The 13,737-nt window shown below is 35.6% G+C and overlaps 1 protein-coding gene across 1 annotated transcript in view; it reads right to left on the bottom strand.

The window, feature by feature from the left end:
* Positions 1-13,737, bottom strand: part of calcrla (calcitonin receptor-like a) — a 79,328-nt gene that overhangs the window by 64,824 nt on the left and 767 nt on the right. The window lies entirely within an intron of this gene.

Below are 13,737 nucleotides of genomic sequence, written 5' to 3'. Positions count from 1 at the left end.
ACAGTAGTGGTGGTAGATAGACACAAAGCTTCATCAAACATCTGATCCACTGAACAAAGAGCTCCAAAAATCTTGAACTTTAGACTGCCATCAGTTTTACTCCCTACACTTAACCATGTGTTTCCTACTGCCTGCAGACTTTGCACCCTTTGTTAGATACGCATATTGTGTTTCTAATATAAATACATTTAATAAAGTTTTTTTTTGTGGCGGACGTAATTCTTTCGTGGCGGGCCGCCACAAATAAATGAATGTGTGGGAAACACTGATATTAATACGTCATTATTAACAATATTTTATTAGTAGTGCATCGACGGGTGTTTTAGCCTCCCTTGTCCTTAAAATCTAGTGATGCCTCGTCAATCAAGGGTCCTTGAATGCACCACAGTTGTGCGCTACGAGATGCAACACATAAACGTAACTCTGACCAATTCTACCACACCAAGACTTATCCTATTCGTACCTTTCTTCCGTCACTTCATTCTGCTTCCCAAATGTTGGCATGAATGCATGAATTCTGATTTTCCGCCCAGAGTCGCTGATTTAATCCAACCGTGTCGGCGAAAGGCAGTCGCACACGTGAGTGTTGCCAGGTGCCTTATCGCAGTGGTCCCCAACCTTTTTGTAGATGCGGACCGGTCAACGCTTGAAAATTTGTCCCACGGACCGGTGGGGAGGTGGGGGTGTATTTAAAAAAAAAAAAAATTTTTTTTTTTTTTTTTTTACATAAATAAATACAATCATGTGTGCTTACGGACTGTATCCCTGCAGACTGTATTGATCTATATTGATATATAATGTATATATTGTGTTTTTTATGTTGATTTCATTAAAAAAACAAAAAAAAACAAAAAAAAAAACAATTTTTTTACATTTCTTGTGCAGCCCGGTACCAATTGGCCCGGTGGTTGGGGACCACTGCCTTATCGGATGCAAGAGCTCGGAAGCCTTGCACAAATCCATAAGAAGACTTGCACCTCAATTTATGGTGTGGTTATGTTTCATGGAGAATCATCATCACTCATGCATTTTATGAAGACAGCCTTTGCTTTCATCTTACAATTTTGATCTACGGTGGCTGGAAAAGACCACAAAGGCACAGACTGAGTAATTAAAACTTCGCTTCAAAGATAAGCAGTTCATTTTTGGTTCAGTGTGAATGAGATTCCACTGACAGGACTTGTAAATACCACTGCTTTAGGAACACATCCACCATGTTGTTGACACCGCCAAGGCTTGGGGAGCTATGCTGCCAAGACCTTGGTCTGCACAAGCCGCCTTTAGACTGGCACAGTAAACACCCGGCGTGAGGGTTCAGGGGTCAGCTAGTGTATTTAGTAACGCTACGCCATAATCACACTCTGGTACCTACCTCGCTTTTAAGTAGGGGGTGTCCCCATACAACATATCGGAGCCTTGAGTGTTGGCCGTAGGGCTGGGCGATATATCGATATACCGTATTTTTCGGAGTATAAGTCGCTCCGGAGTATAAGTCGCACCGGCCGAAAATGTATAGTAATGAAGGAACAAAACATATATATAAGTCGCACTGGAGTATAAGACGCTCCTGAGTATAAGGCTAACCTCCTCCAACCTCCGAGGACAAAGCTACGAACAATGGGAGACCGGGCTTTCTGCTCCGCCGCTCCCAGTCTGTGGAACGATCTCCCTGACCACCTGAGGGCACCACAGACTGTGGATGCTTTTAAAAAAGGCTTAAAAACCCTTCTTTTAAAAAAAAGCCTTTTTTAGATATATGCATACTAGTTTTAGCTATTTGGCTGTTCTAGTTTTTATTTGTATTTATTTTTTATTATCTTTTTATTTTTTATTTTATTTTTGTTATACACTGTAGCACATTGAGGTTGTTTACTCAATGTAAAGTGCTTTTTACAAATAAAATTAATTATTATTATTATTATTATTATCATCCCCTTCTTACTATACAAATAAAAACCTAATGAATTAATTTCAGCTATGAGAGACGACCAAAACACTCGCAATTTAGTGGATGTTCAACTACATGATTGAGAGAGTATATTTCTGCAATTGAAAATAACGTAACTATTATTCTTTTTTAAATGTTTTTATTTTTATTATTTTTTATAAATGGCTGTGATGATTATGTAAATCAGAGATTCCTAATCACTGCTATGTTGGAATACTTAATATTGATACTAGGGCTGGGCGATATATCGATATACCGTATTTTTCGGACTATAAGTCGCAGTTTTTTTCATAGTTTGGCCGGGGGTGTGACTTATACTCAGGAGCGACTTATGTGTGAAATTATTAACACATTACCGTAAAATATCAAATAATAATAAAGTCGCACTGGAGTATAAGTCGCATTTTTTGGGGGAAATTTATTTGATAAAACCCAACACCAAGAATAGACATTTGAAAGGCAATTTAAAATAAATAAAGAATAGTGAACAACAGGCTGAATAAGTGTACGTTATATGACGCATAAATAACCAACTGAGAACGTGCCTGGTATGTTAACGTAACATATTATGGTAAGAGTCATTCAAATAACTATAACATATAGAACATGCTATACGTTTACCAAACAATCTGTCACTCCTAATCGCTAAATCCCATGAAATCTTATACGTCTAGTCTCTTACGTGAATGAGCTAAATAATATTGATATTTTACGGTAATGTGTTAATAATTTCACACATAAGTCGCTCCTGAGTATAAGTATAACTATGAAAAAAAACCTGCGACTTATAGCCTGAAAAATATGGTACTCTGTAATAAGTAAGATTTAAAAAAGAAAATAATTAATATGTTACTTAACAGAAGAAAAAAACATGAAATAGCTGCCATATGGAGTTGAGAGACGTTTCATGAGAGCAGAGTGGGTGTGTGTGTGCCTTTAAATGGCAGTGCCTGTTACCAAGTGACGTGCGACAAACAATGGTTGGTATCAACTAGGGATGTCCGATAATATCGGCCTGCCGATATTACCGGCCGATAAATGCGTTAAAATGTAATATCGGAAATTATCGGTATCGTTTTTTTTTATTATCTATCGGGTTTTTTTTTTTTTTTTTTTTGTTTTTTTTTATTAAATCAACATAAAAAACACGAGATACACTTACAATTAGTGCACCAACCCAAAAAAACTCCCTCCCCCCATTTCTTTCTGTTATCAATATTCTGGTTCCTACATTATATATCAATACAGTCTGCAAGGGATACAGTCCGTAAGCACACGTGATTGTGCGTGCTGCTGGTCCACTAATAGTACTAACCTTTAACAGTTAATTTTACTCATTTTCATTAATTACTAGTTTCTATGTAACTGTTTTTATATTGTTTTACTTTCTTTTTTATTCAAGAAAATGTTTTTAATTTAGTTATCTTATTTTATTATTTTTTTTAAAAAGTACCTTATCTTCACCATACCTGGTTGTCCAAATTAGGCATAATAATGTGTTAATTCCACGACTGCATATATCGGTTGATATCGGTATCGGTTGATATCGGTATTGGTAATTAAAGAGTTGGACAATATCGGAATATCGGCAAAAAGCCATTATCGGACATCCCTAGTATCAACCATTGATATCAACCATATGAATGGTTGATATCAACCATTCATATGGTTCATATCAATGGTTGATATTGATATTAACCATTGATATGGTTGACATCCATATCAACCATATCAATATTTGATATGGTTGATATCAACCATTGATATCAACCATTGATAAGGTTGATAATGGTTGATATGGATATCAACCATTGATATGGTTGATATCCATATCAACCATATCAATGGTTGATATCAATGGTTGATATGGATATCTACCATTAATATGGTTGATATCAACCATTTATATGTTTGATATGGATATCAATCATTGATATCAATATATCAATGGTTATATTGATATTCATTGAAATGTTTTATTTTGTTGTATTTTTTTATTTTGTTATTCTGAATGAATCTGTCACTCCTAATCGCTAAATCCCAAGAAATCTTATACGTCTAGTCTCTTACGTGAATGAGCTAAATAATATGATTTGATATTTTACGGTAATGTGTTAATAATTTCACACATAAGTCGCTCCTGAGTATAAGTCGCTCCCCCGGCCGGCCAAACTATGAAAAAAACTGCGACTTATAGTCCGAGAAATACGGTACTCGATATATCGCGGGTTTGTCTCTGTGTGATGTTGTTGTATAAAACAGTTGTCATACAAAATAGGCATGTTTTCGTGCAAAAAACAGTAAAGAAGGGATTCATGTGGCCCCCATTCCCGGGTGGAATTAATCATTTCCCAATGCAGTCTGCTGAAAATGATGGAAAGCCCCACTCTACGTAGCAACTGATTTTTATTTTTTTTAAGATATTCAACACTCAACTGCCATCTGGCGGCAAGAGTGGATGGTGCACCCCCGCAATTTGTCACGTTTCATGTGTCAGGTGAACTGCAACAAATGTGGCCATGTGATCCCCAGCAAGAACATCCAGAAGCTGCAATACATACAGAATAGTGCTGCTAGGATCCTGATGAGAGTGCGGAAATATGACCATATCACACCTACTATCAAATCCCTTCTGGCTTCCTGTTCCACTCAGGATGGAATTCAAAGTCTCCCTACTAACCCACCAGTGCCTCCGTGGAAATGCCCCCCTCTACCTCAAAGAACTACTCACCCCCAAATCCTCCACACGACACCTCCGTTCCGGACAGGCTAACCTCCTCCAACCTCCGAGGACAAAGCTACGAACAATGGGAGACCGGGCTTTCTGTTCCGCCGCTCCTAGTCTGTGGAACGCTCTCTCACTGACCACCTGAGGGCACCACAGACTGTGGATGGTTTTAAAAAAGGCTTAAAAACCCTTCTTTTTAAAAAAGCCTTTTTTAGATATATTCATACTAGTTAGTTCTAGCTATTTGGCTGTTCTAGTTTTTATTTGTATTTATTATCTTTTTATTTTTTATTTTATTTTTGTTATACACTGTAGCACTTTGAGGTTGTTTACTCAATGTAAAGTGCTTTTTACAAATAAAATATATTTTTATTATTATTATTATCCCCTTCTTACTATACAAATAAAAACCTAATGAATTAATTTCAGCTATAAGAGACGACCAAAACACTCGCAATTTAGTGGATGTTCAACTACATGATTGAGAGAGTATATTTCTGCAACTGAAAATAACGTAACTATTATTCTTTTTTTAAATGTTTTTAATATTTATTTTTTTTATAAATGGCTGTGATGATTATGTAAATCAGAGATTCCTAATCACTGCTATGTTGGAATTCTTAATGTTGATACTAGGGCTGGGCGATATATCGAATATACTCGATATATCGCGGGTTTGTCTCTGCGATATAGAAAATGACTACATCGTGATATTCGAGTATACGTTCTCACGCAGTTGCTTTTAGCTGCGGGCATTACACTACGTTTCTCACTCTTTCTTGTCTCTCCTTCTCACAGAGACGTAAAACAATCGCACCTTCTTGCATACGTCACATACGTATACGCCCTCGCGGAGCAGAGAGGTAGCGGCATGGGTAACGTTAGCTGTGGTTCGAGGGGTAATACGAGAGAGAAAAGGTGCGAATCTGGTAACAAATGAAGGAAGGATTAATTCCCAAGAAAAACAGCGTAATGTTTCGCCATACTTGACACGCCTGCAAAATATGGGGACTAGGGTTGTACGGTATACAGGTATTAGTATAGTACCGCGATTAGAGATGTCCGATAATATCGGACTGCCGATATTATCGGCCAATAAATGCTTTAAAATGTTGTATCGGAAATTATCGGTATTGGTTTCAAAAAGTAAAATGTATGACTTTTTAAAACGCCGCTGTGTACACGGACGTAGGGAGAAGTACAGAGCGCCAATAAACCTTAAAGGCACTGCCTTTGCATGCCGGCCCAATCACATAATATCTACGGCTTTTCACACACACAAGTGAATGCAATCACACTTGGTCAACAGTGAGGGTGGCCGTATAAACAACTTTAACACTGTTACAAATATGCGCCACACCAAACAAGAATGACAAACACATTTCGGGAGAACAGCCGCACCGTAACACAACATAAACACAACAGAACTAGGGCTGCAACTAACGATTAATTTGATAATCGATTAATCGATTAATAATCGGATAAAAGAGACAAACTACATTTCTATCGTTTTCAGTATTTTATTTTTAAAAAACGGCATACTAGCACCATACTTATTTTGATTATTGTTTCTCAGCTGTTTGTAAATGTTGCAATTTATTTTTAAATTTTTTTTTTTTTTTTTTAAAGCCTCTGCGCATGCGCATATCAGATCCAACGAATCGATGACTAAATTAATCGGCAACTATTTTTATAATCGATTTTAATCGATTTAATCGATAAGTTGTTGCAGCCCTAAACAGAACAAATACCCAGAACCCCTTGCAGCACTAACTTTTCCGGGACGCTACAATATACACCCCCCGCTACCCCCTACCATTGGTGGATCTACACCTGACAGCCACTGTAATGATACCAAGTACAAGAGCGTATCTAGTCGATACTACTATTATTACATCAATATTTTTTAGTATTACAAAATCTTCTTTCGTTTTTTGTAAATGTATATTATGTTTATAAACTCAGGAAATATGTCCCTGGACACATGAGGACTTTGAATTATGACCAATGTATGATCCTGTAACTACTTGGTATCGGATTGATAACTAAATTTGCAGTATCATCCAAAACTAATGTAAAGTATCAAACAACAGAAGAATAAGTGATTATTACATTTTAACAGAAGTGTAGATAGAACATGTTAAAAAAGAGAAAGTAAGCAGATATTAACAGTAAATGAACAAGTAGATTAATAATTCATTTTCTACCACTTGTCCTTATTAATTTTGACAAAATAATAGAATGATAAATGACACAATATGTTACTGCTTATGTCAGCAGACTAATTAGGAGCCTTTGTTTGTTTACTTACTACTAAAAGACAAGTTGTCTTTTATTATATTTAAGGACAAACTTGCAATAATAAACATATGTTTAATGTACCCTAAGATTATTTGTTAAAATAAAGCCAATAATGACATTTTTTGAGGTCCCCTTTATTTAGAAAAGTATCGAGAAGTACCGAAATACATGTAGGCACTGGTACAACACTATTTGTGCATGCTAAGGAGCTCAAAAAAGGCGTCCAAACATGCCAGCCCTACTAAGCTAAGCTAAGATCAAATCAAATAAAAGCCACTTCATTCTGTCATCATCGTTAGTGACAATTAGGATCAAGATCTGAGCTTGTAAAAGCGGGCTATTAACGTTTCCTGTTTTGTGGCGAACCATCAGATCAAAGTTTGGCGCCGTGCCACGCCCACATCCTGTCCTTTGCCAAACAATGTTGGCAATTTATCACCAGCCATCAGTTTAGTATCCGTCTCCGATCACCTCAAGTGCATTTCTACCAAATAAGCTCAAGATCTGAATTTGTGGAGCCGAGTTATTAACGTTTCATGTTTTGTGGCGAATCATCGGAGCAATGTTTGGCGCCAAGCCCCGCCCACATCTTATGGCGTAGGCACATTTTTTTATTTTTTTTTTGCAATTTATCATTGCCTATATGTGTAGTATTTGTCATTTCAATCCCGACTCGTTTGGTCAAAGTCCTTACGAGGGGTTCGTGTTGACACTGTCCAGAGTCGGGACCCGGGGTGGACCGCTCGCCTGCGCATCGGTTGGGGTGCTGCGGTGCTGACCCGTCTCCGCTCGGGATGGTCTCCTGCTGGCCCCACTATGGACTGGACTCTCACTATTATGTTAGATCCACTATGGACTGGACTTTCACTATTATGTTAGATCCACTATGGACTGGACTTTCATCACAATATTATGCTAAACCCACTCGACGTCTATTGCATCCGGTCTCCCCTAGAGATCAACCATTGATAAGGTTGATATCAATGGTTGATATGGATATCTACCATTAATATGGTTGATATTAACCATATCAACCATTGATATGGTTGATACCAACCATTGATATAAACCATATCAATGGTTGATATGGATATCTACCATTTATATGGTTGATATGTATATATCAACCATATCAATGGTTGATTTGTCAATGGTTGATATGGCTATCAACCATGTCAATGGTTGATATGGTGATATGGCTATCAACCATTGATATGGTTGATACGGGTATCAACCATTGATATGGTTGATACCCGTATCAACCATATGAATGGTTGATATCAACCATTGATACCAACCATATGAATGGTTGATATCAACCATTGATATCAACCATATCAATGGTTGATATCAACCATTGATAAGGTTGATATCAATGGTTGATATGGATATCTACCATTTATATGGTTGATATGGATATCAACCATATCAATGGTTGATGTCAATGGTTGATATGGCTATCAACCATGTCAATGGTTGATATGGTGTTATGGATATCAACCATTGATATGGTTGATACCCGTATCAACCATATGAATGGTTGATATGGTTGATATCAACCATTGTTATCAACCATATCAATGGTTGATATCAACCAAAGCAATGGTTGATATGGTTGATACCAACCATTTATATGGTTGATATCCACATCAACCATATCAATGGTTTATATAGTTAATATCAACCATTGATATCAACCATATCAATGGTTGATATCAACCATTGATATCAATGGTTGATATAGATATCAACCATTAATATGGTTGATATCAACCTTATTGATATGGATATCAACCATATCAAGGGTTGATATCAACCATTGATATGGTTGATATGGTTGATATCAACCATTGATATCAACCATATCAATGGTTGATATGGATATCAACCATTGATATCAACCATATCAATGGTTGATATGGATATCAACCATTGAAATGGATGATATCCACATCAACCATTCATATGGTTGATATAGTTGATATCAACCATTGATATCAACCATATCAATGGTTGATATCAACCATTGATATCAATGGTTGATATGGATGATATCCATATCAACCATATAAATGGTAGATATCCATATCAACTATTGATATCAACCTTATCAATGGTTGATATCAACCTTATTGATATGGATATCAATCATATCAATGGTTGATATCAATGGTTGGTATGGATATCAACCATTAATATGGTTGATATCAACCTTATTGATATGGATATCAACCATATCAAGGGTTGATATCAACCCTTGATAAGGTTGATATCAACATCAACCATATCAATGGTTGATATGGTTGATATCAACCATTGATATCAACAATATCAATGGTTGATATCCACATCAACCATTCATATGGTTGATATGGTTGATATCAACCATTGATATCAACCATATGAATGGTTGATATCAACCATTCATATGGTTAATATCAATGGTTGATATATATATATCAACCATTGATATGGTTGACATCCATATCAACCATATAAATGGTTGATATAGTTGATGTCAACCATTAATATGGTTCATATCAACCTTATTGATATGGATATGGTTGATATCAATGGTTGATATGGATATCAACCATTGATATCAATACATCAATGGTTATATTGATAACCATTGAAATATTTTGTTGTATTTTTTCCCAAAACACAATATAGAATGTGAGATAAAACAGGACAATGCATGCACGTATCATTTTGTTTTCAAAACGCTTACAAAAAAAGCGGGACCCCAAAAAATGTACTATTTTTATGACTCGATGGGGTCCCTGGAACCCCCATTTTGAAGATTTTTTCCGAGTCGGTCTAGTACCTTTTTTCTAGTTCATTATCAGCGGTGCAATACAGAAAGAAACAAGTGAGTGCCAGGATGGTAACGACATTGCTTTTAAGATAGTACTCACTAAAATAGTGCACATGTTCTGAATGACTTCGCACGCAGACATCATTCAGCATGTTTGCTGTCCACTCTTCAGCACAAATACTGATGGATATGTGTGATGGAAATCAGACAATTATCCATATCAATGGTTGATATCCATATCAATGGTTGATATCAACCATTGATATTAATCATATCAAAGGTTGATATGGTTGATATCAACCATTGATATCAACCCTATCAATGGTTGATATCAACCATATCAATGGTTGATATCAACCATATCAATGGTTGATATCAACCATTCATATGGTTGATATCAATGGTTGATATCAACCATATCTTGATATGGTTGGTATCAACCATTGATATCAACCATATGAATGGTTGATATCAACCATTGATATGGTTGATATCAATGGTTGATATAGATATTAACCATTGATATGGTTGACATCCATATCAACCATATCAATGGTTGATATAGTTGATATCAACCATGATATAAACCATATCAATGGTTGATATCAACCATTGATAAGGTTGATATCAATGGTTGTTATGGATATCTACCATTGATATGGTTGATATCCATATCAACCATATCAATGGTTGATATCAACCATATCAACCATTGCTTTGGTTGACATGGATATCAACCATGTCAATGGTTGATATCTATATCAACCATTGACATGGATATCAACCATGTCAGTGGTTGATATCTATATCAACCATTGACATGGTTGATATCCATATCAACCAAAGCAATGGTTGATATGGTTGATATCAACCATTGATATGGTTGATATTAATGGTCGATATGGTTGATATCAACCAATGATATGGTTGATATCAACCATTGATATGGTTGATATCAACCATTGATATGGTTGATATCAACCATTAATATGGTTGATATGGATATCAACCATTGATATCAATACATCAATGGTTATATTGATAACCATTGAAATGTTTTGTTTTGTTGTATTTTTTCCCAAAACACAATATAGAATGTGAGATATAACAGGACAATGCATGCACGTATCATTCTGTTGTCAAAACGCTTACAAAAAAAGCGGGACCCCAAAAAGTGTACTATTTTTATGACTCGATGGTGTCCCTGGAACCCCCATTTTGAAGATTATCTAAAGCACCAACACTGAGCAATGTCACCCTTTTTCCAAGTCGGTCTAGTACCTTTTTTCTAGTTCATTATTAGCGGTGCAATACAGAATGAAACAAGTGAGTGCCAGGATGATAACTACGTTGCTTTTAAGATAGTACTCACTAAAATAGTGCACATGTTCTGAATGACTTCGCACGCAGACATCATTCAGCATGTTTGCTGTCCACTCTTCAGCACAAATACTGATGGATATTTGTGATGGAAATCAGACAATTATCCATATCAATGGTTGATATCCATATCAATGGTTGATATCAACCATTGATATGAATCATATCAAAGGTTGATATGGTTGATATCAACCATTGATATCAACCATATGAATGGTTGATATCAACCATTGATATCAACCATATCAATGGTTGATATCAACCATATCAATGGTTGATATCAACCATTCATATGGTTGATATGAATGGTTGATATCAACCATATCTTGATATGGTTGATATCAATGGTTGATATCAACCATTCATATGGTTGATATCAACCATATCTTGATATGGTTGATATCCACCATTGATATCAACCATATGAATGGTTGATATCAACCATTGATATGGTTGATATCAATGGTTGATATAGATATTAACCATTGATATGGTTGACATCCATATCAACCATATCAATGGTTGATATAGTTGATATCAACCATGATATAAACCATATCAATGGTTGATATCAACCATTGATAAGGTTGATATCAATGGTTGTTATGGATATCTACCATTGATATGGTTGATATCCATATCAACCATATCAATGGTTGATATCAACCATATCAACCATTGCTTTGGTTGACATGGATTTCAACCATGTCAATGGTTGATATCTATATCAACCATTGACATGGATATCAACCATGTCAGTGGTTGATATCTATATCAACCATTGACATGGTTGATATCCATATCAACCAAAGCAATGGTTGATATGGTTGATATCAACCATTGATATGGTTGATATCAATGGTCGATATGGTTGATATCAACCATTGATATGGTTGATATCAACCATTGATATGGTTGATATCAACCATTGATATGGTTGATATGGATATCAACCATTGATATCAATACATCAATGGTTATATTTATAACCATTGAAATGTTTTGTTTTGTTGTATTTTTTTCCCAAAACACAATATAGAATGTGAGATATAACAGGACAATGCATGCACGTATCATTCTGTTGTCAAAACGCTTACAAAAAAAGCGGGACCCCAAAAAGTGTACTATTTTTATGACTCGATGGTGTCCCTGGAACCCCCATTTTGAAGATTATCTAAAGCACCAACACTGAGCAATGTCACCCTTTTTCCAAGTCGGTCTAGTACCTTTTTTCTAGTTCATTATTAGCGGTGCAATACAGAATGAAACAAGTGAGTGCCAGGATGATAACTACGTTGCTTTTAAGATAGTACTCACTAAAATAGTGCACATGTTCTGAATGACTTTGCACGCAGACATCATTCAGCATGTTTGCTGTCCACTCTTCAGCACAAATACTGATGGATATTTGTGATGGAAATCAGACAATTATCCATATCAATGGTTGATATCCATATCAATGGTTGATATCAACCATTGATATGAATCATATCAAAGGTTGATATGGTTGATATCAACCATTGATATCAACCATATGAATGGTTGATATCAACCATTGATATCAACCATATCAATGGTTGATATCAACCATATCAATGGTTGATATCAACCATATCAATGGTTGATATCAACCATTCATATGGTTGATATGAATGGTTGATATCAACCATATCTTGATATGGTTGATATCAATGGTTGATATCAACCATTCATATGGTTGATATCAACCATATCTTGATATGGTTGATATCCACCATTGATATCAACCATATGAATGGTTGATATCAACCATTGATATGGTTGATATCAATGGTTGATATAGATATTAACCATTGATATGGTTGACATCCATATCAACCATATCAATGGTTGATATAGTTGATATCAACCATGATATAAACCATATCAATGGTTGATATCAACCATTGATAAGGTTGATATCAATGGTTGTTATGGATATCTACCATTGATATGGTTGATATCCATATCAACCATATCAATGGTTGATATCAACCATATCAACCATTGCTTTGGTTGACATGGATTTCAACCATGTCAATGGTTGATATCTATATCAACCATTGACATGGATATCAACCATGTCAGTGGTTGATATCTATATCAACCATTGACATGGTTGATATCCATATCAACCAAAGCAATGGTTGATATGGTTGATATCAACCATTGATATGGTTGATATCAATGGTCGATATGGTTGATATCAACCATTGATATGGTTGATATCAACCATTGATATGGTTGATATCAACCATTGATATGGTTGATATGGATATCAACCATTGATATCAATACATCAATGGTTATATTTATAACCATTGAAATGTTTTGTTTTGTTGTATTTTTTTCCCAAAACACAATATAGAATGTGAGATATAACAGGACAATGCATGCACGTATCATTCTGTTGTCAAAACGCTTACAAAAAAAGCGGGACCCCAAAAAGTGTACTATTTTTATGACTCGATGGTGTCCCTGGAACCCCCATTTTGAAGATTATCTAAAGCACCAACACTGAGCAATGTCACCCTTTTTCCAAGT

The sequence above is a fragment of the Entelurus aequoreus genome, linkage group LG13 (assembly GCF_033978785.1).
Source record: "Entelurus aequoreus isolate RoL-2023_Sb linkage group LG13, RoL_Eaeq_v1.1, whole genome shotgun sequence".
Taxonomy (NCBI): domain Eukaryota; kingdom Metazoa; phylum Chordata; class Actinopteri; order Syngnathiformes; family Syngnathidae; genus Entelurus; species Entelurus aequoreus.
The sequence above is the reverse complement of the archived record's forward strand: the minus strand, read 5'-3'. Positions and strand labels throughout refer to the sequence as shown.